Source organism: Oncorhynchus mykiss, chromosome 19 (assembly GCF_013265735.2).
Source record: "Oncorhynchus mykiss isolate Arlee chromosome 19, USDA_OmykA_1.1, whole genome shotgun sequence".
In the NCBI taxonomy this organism is placed as follows: Eukaryota; Metazoa; Chordata; class Actinopteri; order Salmoniformes; family Salmonidae; genus Oncorhynchus; species Oncorhynchus mykiss.
Genome location: NC_048583.1, coordinates 7,012,925 through 7,021,997, shown reverse-complemented (window position 1 = coordinate 7,021,997; position 9,073 = coordinate 7,012,925).

The window sequence follows — 9,073 nt, the reverse complement described above, 5'->3', positions numbered from 1 at the left end:
CTATATTGGGAATTGGGCTCTGAGCTAAAGTAGGGCACTCTATAGGGAAGATGGTGCCATTTTGGGACACAGATAGGTTTAAAAGATTCATAGAGCTCTCTGAGGCGCGACTTCAATTGTAATCCCCTCTAACCCCGAAGGCCAACAACCCCAGGGTTCCTACAGTACAGATGACTTTGTGTGTGTGTGTGAGTCCCTTGCGGCTACAGTATAACCCCAGTTACACCACCAGCCAGCTCCTATTTCCCCATTACAGAGGTCCCATGTAATACACTCTGTCAGAAAACCAGACCAGTGTGTCATTAAGCATACCACACACACACACACACACACACACACACACACACACACACACACACACACACACACACACGCACACACACACCAGTGTGCATACATTCCCCAGCTCTCTCCCAGAGCGTTTCAGTCTCTAGCTAATCAGTGTTTTATTGAATATGGAAATGATAAGGAAACATATATCTCACTTGGTTTCAAATGATTTGGTCTCTCTCTATATACAGTGTGTTTGATCCCAGTACCACATACAGTGGGGAGAACAAGTATTTGATACACTGCCGATTTTGCAGGTTTTCCTACTTACAAAGCATGTAGAGGTCTGTTATGTTTATCATAGGTACACTTCAACTGTGAGAGACGGAATCTAAAACAAAAATCCAGAAAATCACATTGTATGATTTTTAAGTAATTCATTTGGATTTCATTGCATGACATAAGTATATGATCACCTACCAACCAGTAAGAATTCCGGCTCTCACAGACCTGTTCACAGACCTGTTTGTTTTTCTTTAAGAAGCCCTCCTGTTCTCCAATCATTACCTGTATTAACTGCAGCTGTTTGAACTCGTTACCTGTATAAAAGACACCTGTCCACACACTCAATCAAACAGACTCCAACCTCTCCACAATGGCCAAGACTAGAGAGCTGTGTAAGGACATCAGGGATAATGTTGTATACCTGCACAAGGCTGGGACGGGCTACAGGACAATAGGCAAGCAGCTTGGTGAGAAGGCAACAACTGTTGCCGCAATTATTAGAAAATGGAGAAGTTCAAGATGACGGTCAATCACCCTCGGTCTGGGGCTCCATGCAAGATCTCACCTCGTGGGTTATCAATGATCATGAGGAAGGTGAGGGATCAGCCCAGAACTACACGGCAGGACCTGGTCAATGACCTGAAGAGAGCTGGGACCAGATTCTCAAAGTAGTAACACACTACGCCATCATGGATTAAAATCCTGCAGTGCACACAAGGTCCCCCTGCTCAATCCAGCGCATGTCCAGGCCCGTCTGAAGTTTGCCAATGACCATCTGGATGATCCAGAGGAGGAATGGGAGAAGGTCATGTGGTCTGATGATGAGACAAAAATAAAGCTTTTTGGTCTAAACTCCACTCGCCATGTTTGGAGGAAGAATTAGGATGAGTACAACCCCAAGAACACCATCCCAACCGTGAAGCATGGAGGTGGAAACCACATTCTTTGGGAATGCTTTTCTGCAAAGGGGACAGGATGACTGCACCGTATTGAGGGGAGGATGGATGGGCCACGTATCACGAGACCTTGGCCAACAACCTCCTTCCCTCAGTACGAGCATTGAAGATGGGTCGTGGCTGGGTCTTCGAGCATGACAACGACCCAAAACACACAGCCAGGGCAACTAAGGAGTGGCTCCATAAGAAGCATCTCAAGGTCCTGGAGTGGCCTAGCCAGTCTCCAGACCTGAACCCAATAGAACATCTTTGGAGGGAGCTGAAAGTCCGTATTGCCCAGCGACAGCCCCGAAACTTGAAGGATCTTGAAGGTCTGTATGGAGGACTGGGCCAAAATCCCTGCTGCAGTGTGTGCAAACCTGGTCAAGAACTACAGGAAACGTACAATCTCTGTAATCGCAAACAAAGGTTTCTGTACCAAATATTAAGTTCTGCTTTTCTGATGTATCAAATACTTATGTCATGTAATAAAATGCAAATTAATAAAATGCAAATTACTTAAAAATCATACAATGTGATTTTCTGAATGTGATTTTCTGGATTTTTACAGACCTCTACATGCTTTGTAAGTAGGAAAACCTGCAAAATCGGCAGTGTATCAAATACTTGTTCTCCCCACGATATATATATATATATATATATATATATATATATATATATGCTACTGTTCAAAAGTTTGGGGTCAGGAAATGTCCACGAAATGTCCACGAAATGTCCTTGTTTTGAAAGAAATAAAAAAGGTGTCCATTAGAACAACATAAAACTGATCAGAAATACAGTGTGGACATTGTTAATGTTGCTTCGTTAAATAGTACCCTCAAAACACTAGTCTCAACGTCAACAGTGAAGAGGCGACTGGACATATAGGCAGAGTTGCAAAGAAAAAGCCATGTCTCAGACTGGCCAATAAAAAGAAAAGGGCAAAAGAACACAGACACTGGACAGAGGAAGTCTGTCTAGAAGGCCAGCGTCCCGGAGTCACCTCTTCACTGTTCACGTTGAGACTGGTGGTTTGTGGGTATTATTTAATGAAGCTGCCTGTTGAGTACTTGTGAGGCGTCTGTTTCTCGAACTAGACATTCTAAAGTAGTTGTCCTTTTGCTCAGTTGTGCAACAGGGCCTCCCCCATGTGTGCCTTGTTAAAAGTTAATTTCTGGATTTTTGTATCCTTCTTAATGCATTTGAGCCAATCAGTTGTGTTGTGACAATGCAGGGGTGGTATAGAGAGGATACCACCCTTACATTGTAGACAAGTAGCCCAGTGGTTAGAGTGTTGAACTAGTAACCAAAAGGTTGCATGATCGAATCCTCGAGCTGAAAGGTAAAAAGCTGTCCTTCTGTCCCTGAACAAGGAGGTTAACCCACTGTTCCTAGGCTGTCATTGAAAATAAGAATTTGTTCTTAACTGATATGCCTAGTTAAATAATGGTAAAATAAAAAAACATCCCTATTTGGTAAAATATCAGGTCCATATTATTAAATAAGCAAAGAGAAATGACAGCCCATAATTTCTTTAGAACTTCTTATGGCTGGGGGCATTATTGAGTAGCTTGGATGAAAGGTGCCCAGAGGTGCCCAGAGTAAACGACCTGCTCCTCAATCCCAGTTGCTAATATATACATATTATTATTAGTAGTGGATAGAAAACACTCTGACGTTTCTAAAACTGTTTGAATGACGTCTGTGAGTATAACAGAACTCATATGGCAGGCAAAACCCTGAGAAGAAATCCACACAGGAAGTGAGAAATCTGAGGTTGGTCGATATTCAATCCAGCCCTTATTGAATTTACAGTAGGCTATGGATGAAGTTGCACTTCCTAGGGCTGCCACTAGATGTCAACCGTCTTTAGAAAGTTGAATTAGGCTTCTACTGCCTTGTGGGGCTGAATGGGAGCTGAATGAGTCAGAGCCAAGGGCTGGTCATGTGCAATTCACATGATAGCGACCTGCATTCCATGGCTTCTCTACACACAAAGGAATTCTCCGGTTGGAACTTTATTGAAGATGTATAATAACAACACCCTAAAGATTGATTCCATACTTAGTTTGACAAGTTTCTTCGACTTGTAATATAACTTTTTGAAGTTTTCGTTCGACGTTCGGATGAACCTGCACGAGCGTTTGGATTTGTGTACTAAATGCACTTACAAAAGTAGCTACTTGGACATAAATAATGTACATTATCGAACAAATCAAGCATTTCTTGTGGAACTAGGATTCCTGGGAGTGCATTCTGATGAAGATCATCAAATGTAAGGGAATATTTATAATGTGATTTCTGATTTCTGTTGACTCCAACATGGCGGATAATTTTTTTTATTTTCTGAGCGCTGTCTCAGATTATTGCATGGTTTGCTTTTTCCGTAAAGTGAAATCTGACACAGCGGTTGCATTAAGGAGAATATAATTCTTATAATTCTATAACTCCATGTGTATAACTTCTATTTTCATCTACATTTATGATGAGTATTTCTGTTGAATTGATTTGGCTATGCAAAATCACTGGATGTTTTAGGAACTAGTGAACGTAACGCGCCAATGTAAACTCAGATTTTTTTATATAAATATGAATTTACATATATTGTGTAGCATGAAGTCCTATGAGTGTCACCTGATGAAGCTCATCAAAGGTTAGTGATTCATTTTATCTCTATTTGTGCTTTGTGACTACTCTTTGGCTGGAAAAATGGCTGGGTTTCTCTGTGAGTTGGTGGTCACCTAACATAATCGTTTGTGGTGCTTTCGCTGTAAAGCCTATTTGAAATCGGACACTGTGGTGGGATTAACAACAATATTACCTTTAAAACGGTATAAGACAAATGTATGTTTGAGGAATTTTAATTATGAGATTTCTGTTGTTTTCAATTCGGCGACCTGCACTTTCACTGGCTGTTGTCATATCATCCCGTTAACGGGATTGCAGCCCTAAGACGTTTTTAAGACATGAGGACCGCTCTCATGAGGACCGCCACAGGAAAGGAATAACCACGGTTACCTCTGCTGCTGAGGAAAAGTTTATTAGAGTTACCAGACTCAGATTTTTGCCCAAATAAATGCATCACGGAGTTCAAGTAACAGACATCTCAACATCAACTGTTCATAGGAGACTGCGTGTATCCTGCCTTCATGGTCAAATTGCTGCAAATAAACCACTACTACAGTAAACGCCACCAATAAGAAGTGACTTGATTTGGCCAAGAAAGACGAGCAATGGACATTAGACCGGTGGAAATCTGTCATTTGGTCAGATGAGTCCACATTTAAGATTTTTGGATCCAACCGCCATGTTTTGTGAGATGCAGAGTAGGTGAACGGATGATCTCTGCATGTGTGGTTCCCACCATGAAGCATGGACGTGTGATGGTGTGGGGGTGCTTTGCTGGTGATACTCTGCCTAGAAGGCCAGCGTCCCGGAGTCACCTCTTCACTGTTGACATTGAGACTGGTGTTTTGCGGGTACTATTTAATGAAGCTGCCAGTTGAGGACTTGTGAGGCGTCTGTTTCTAAAACCAGACACTCTAATGTACTTGTCCTCTTGCTCAGTTGTGCACCTGGGCCTCGCACTCCTCTTTCTATTCTGGTTAGAGCCAGTTTGCGCAATTCTGTAAAGGGAGTAGCACACCTTGTTGTACGAGATATTCCATTTCTTGTCAATTTCTCGCATGGAATAGCCTTCATTTCTCAGAACAAGAATAGACTGACGAGTTTGAGAAGAAAGTTCTTTGTTTCTGGCCATTTTGAGCCTGTAATCGAACCCACGAATGCTGATGTTCCAGATACTCAACTAGTGTAAAGAAGGCCTTTTTATTTTTATTTATTATATATATATATACACTTTTTATATCGATTTATTATTTTTAATGGACTTTTTTGTTGTTGCTTTCTTTCAAAAACAAGGACATTTCTAAGTGACTTGCAACTTTTGAACGGTAGTGTAGGTATATATATACACACTCATTGAGCGTACAAAACTTTAGGAACGCCTTCCTAATATTGACATTGAGTTGCACCCCCTTTTGCTCTCCTCTATTCATCAGGACATGGACTCTACAAGGTACCAAACGTGTTCCACACCGGCCCATGTTGACTCCAATGCTTCCCACAGCTGTGTCCAGTTGGCTGGATGCCCTTTGGGTGGTGGACCAGTCTTGATACACAGAGTGGAAAACCCAGCAGCGTTGCGGTTCTTGACACAAACCGATGCACCTGTCACCTACTACCATTCACCTTTCCATGGCACGTAAATATTTTGTCTTGCCAATTTACGCTCTGAATGGAATACATACGCAATCCATGTCTCACTTGTCTCAAGGCTTAAAAATCCTTCATTAACCCGTCTCCTCCCCTTCATCTACACTGATTGTAATGTGATCAATAAGGGATCATAGTTTTCACCAGGATTCACCTGGTCAGTCTATGTCATGGTAAGAGCTGGTGTTCCTAATGTTTTGTACAATCACTGTATCTCTCTCTCTCTCCCTCGTCCTCTTCATCTCTCCCTCTTCCTCTTTATCTCTCTCTCTTTCTGTCTCTCTCTCTCCCTTTTCCTCTCTCTCTCTCTCTCTCTCTCTCTCTCTCTCTCTCCCTCTCCCTCTTCCTCTTTATCTCTCCCTCTTCCTCTTTATCTCTCTCTCTTTCTGTCTCTCTCTCCCTTTTCCCCTCTCTCTCTCTCTCTCTCTCTCTCTCTCTCCATCTTCTTCTTTATCTCTCTCTCTCTCTCTCTCTCTCTCTCTCTCTCTCTCTTCCTCTTTATCTCTCACTCTCTCTCTCTCTCTCTTTTCCTCTCTCTCTCTCCCTTGCGCTTTTCCTCTCTCTCTCACGCTCTCGCTCTCCCTTCCCCCCCCTCTCTCTCTCTCTCTCTCTCTCTCTCCATCTTCTTCTTTATCTCTCTCTCTCTCTCTCTCTCTCTCCCTCTTCCTCTTTATCTCTCTCTCTCTCTTTTCCTCTCTCTCTCTCTCTCCCTTGCGCTTTTCCTCTCTCTCTCTCGCTCTCCCTTTCCCCCCCTCTCTCTCTCTCTCTCTCTCTCGTTCTCCCTCTTCCTCTTTATCTCTCCCTCTTCCTCTTTATCTCTCTCTCTTTCTGTCTCTCTCTCCCTTTTCCCCTCTCTCTCTCTCTCTCCATCTTCTTCTTTATCTCTCTCTCTCTCTCTCTCCCTCTTCCTCTTTATCTCTCTCTCTCTCTCTCTTTTCCTCTCTCTCTCTCTCTCCCTTGCGCTTTCCTCTCTCTCTCTCGCTCTCGCTCTCCCTTTTCCCCCCTCTCTCTCTCTCTCTCTCTCGCTCTCCCTTCCCCCCCCCTCTCTCTCTCTCTCTCTCTCTCTCTCTCTCTCTCTCTCTCTGTCTCTCTCTCTCTCTCTCTCTCTCTCTCTCTCTCTCTCTCTCTCTCTCTCTCTCTCTCTCTCTTTCTCTGTCTCTCTCTCTCTCTCTCTCTCTCTCTCTCTCTCTGTCTCTCTCTCTCTCTCTCTCTCTCTCTCTCTCTCTCTCTCTCTCTCTCTCTCTCTCTCTCAATTCAATTCAAAGTGCATTATAGGCATAGGAAACATGTTTAAAAGGCACAGTGTTGTAACACTGCAAATAGTTGAAGTACAGAAGGGGAAAAAAAGTAAGCATAAATATGGGTTGTATTTACAATGGTGTTTGTTCTTCACTGGATGCCCTTTTCTTGTGGCAACAGGTCACAAATCTTCCTGCTGTGATGACACACCTAATAGATTTGGTATCTGTGTTTGTGTGTGTGTGTGTGTGTGTGTGTGTGTGTGTGTGTGTGTGTGTGTGTGTGTGTGTGTGTGTGTGTGTGTGTGTGTGTGTGTGTGTGTGTGTGTGTGTGTGTGTGTGTGTTGTCGTTCCTATGTTAAAGTCAATGGGAATTGTAAATATGCAAGATCTACTCAGAGGACAAGGGCACTTCACTAACATGCTCATACATACGTGTAACGTGTTCAGATGCCTGAACATACGCTGTAGTTAATGACAGAACACCTGTCATCTAATTGGTTGGTTTATCTGTTCCTTAATTTGCCAAATGGGGTCAAATGTCTAAGCTCTGACTACCACCAACCAAGTAGACCTGAACTTGGCCTCACACTGACCCCCCCCCCCCCCCCCCTCACACACACACACACACACACACACACACACACACACACACACACCTGCTGTTGTACTTCTCTTGTCTCATTCCCCAAACATTGACAAACCTGTCCCCGGCATCCTAGTGAGCTGAGACCTCACACATCCTCTTATGAACTAAATAAACATAATCAACAGCTGCCCGTCCGACACACACACACACACACACACACACACACACACACACACCCACCCACCCACACACACGTACACCCCCACCCCCACACATCCCCAACCACACGCACATGCACCCCCAAAGGAGCTTGCATGCACACACACATTTGGTAAATAAGTAAATCAACTTAATTCAAAAGCCTCCCTCTGGTTGGCGGTCTCACCGCCTGACTAATTCTCTTCCTGTGGACTTCTAGCTGTGTGTGTGTGTGTGTGACTGAGACACGTCTAATGCTGTTAGCAACAGAAGCCTAGCAGAAGGTACACACTCTGTTCTGAGCACTACATCCTTTATCTACTTGGCTCTGTGTCTAACGCTCTTTGCATGTCATCAACTCCAGCCGAGTGTGTGTCTGTGTGTGTGTGTTTTGGTTGTGTGTGTGTGTGTGTGTGTGTGTGTGTGTGTGTGTATGTGTGTGTGTGTGTGTGTGTGTGTGTGTTTGTGTGTGTGTGTGTGTGTGTGTGTGTGTGTGTGTGTGTGTGCCTAACTCTCAGCTATCGCTAGGGATGAGCCCTATGACTCAGGGATGTAATATGCTACTTCCTGTGCATGGTCAGGAGAATGTCAATATTGAAGATATAGAAATGTGTTGCCTAAAACAAATACAGACTGAAACACTCGATGTCTCAAATCATCTGCATAGCTTTTGTTACCAGGTATTGTTTTATTTTCTTTAATATTCTATTCAATTCTATTATATTATGTCCTATTACATTCAATTATATACTACTATATTATATTATACTCTGTCGTTTCTATTATGTCCTATTCTGTAATATCCTATTCTATTTTGTCCGATTATATTCTAATCTATTCTATTCTGCCATAATCTATTCTATCCTATTCTGTTACAGTCTGTCCTATTATATTCTAATCTATTCTATTCTGTCATAATCTATTACATTCTGTCCTATTATATTCTAACAATTCTATTCTATTTTGTCTGATTATATTCTAATCTATTCTATTCTGTCATAATCTATTCTATTCCATTCTATTATGTCCTATTCTATTACATTCTGTCCTATTACATTCTTTATGTGCTACTATATTATATTCTGTAATATTCGATTAAATTCTATTATGTCGTATTTTATTATTTAATATTCTGTCCCATTCTAATATATAATATTGTAATATATAATGTTCTATTATATTATATTCTGTCCCATTCTAATGTATAATATTGTAATATATTATTTTCTATTATATTATATTCTGTCCCATTCTAATATATAATATTGTAATATATAATGTTC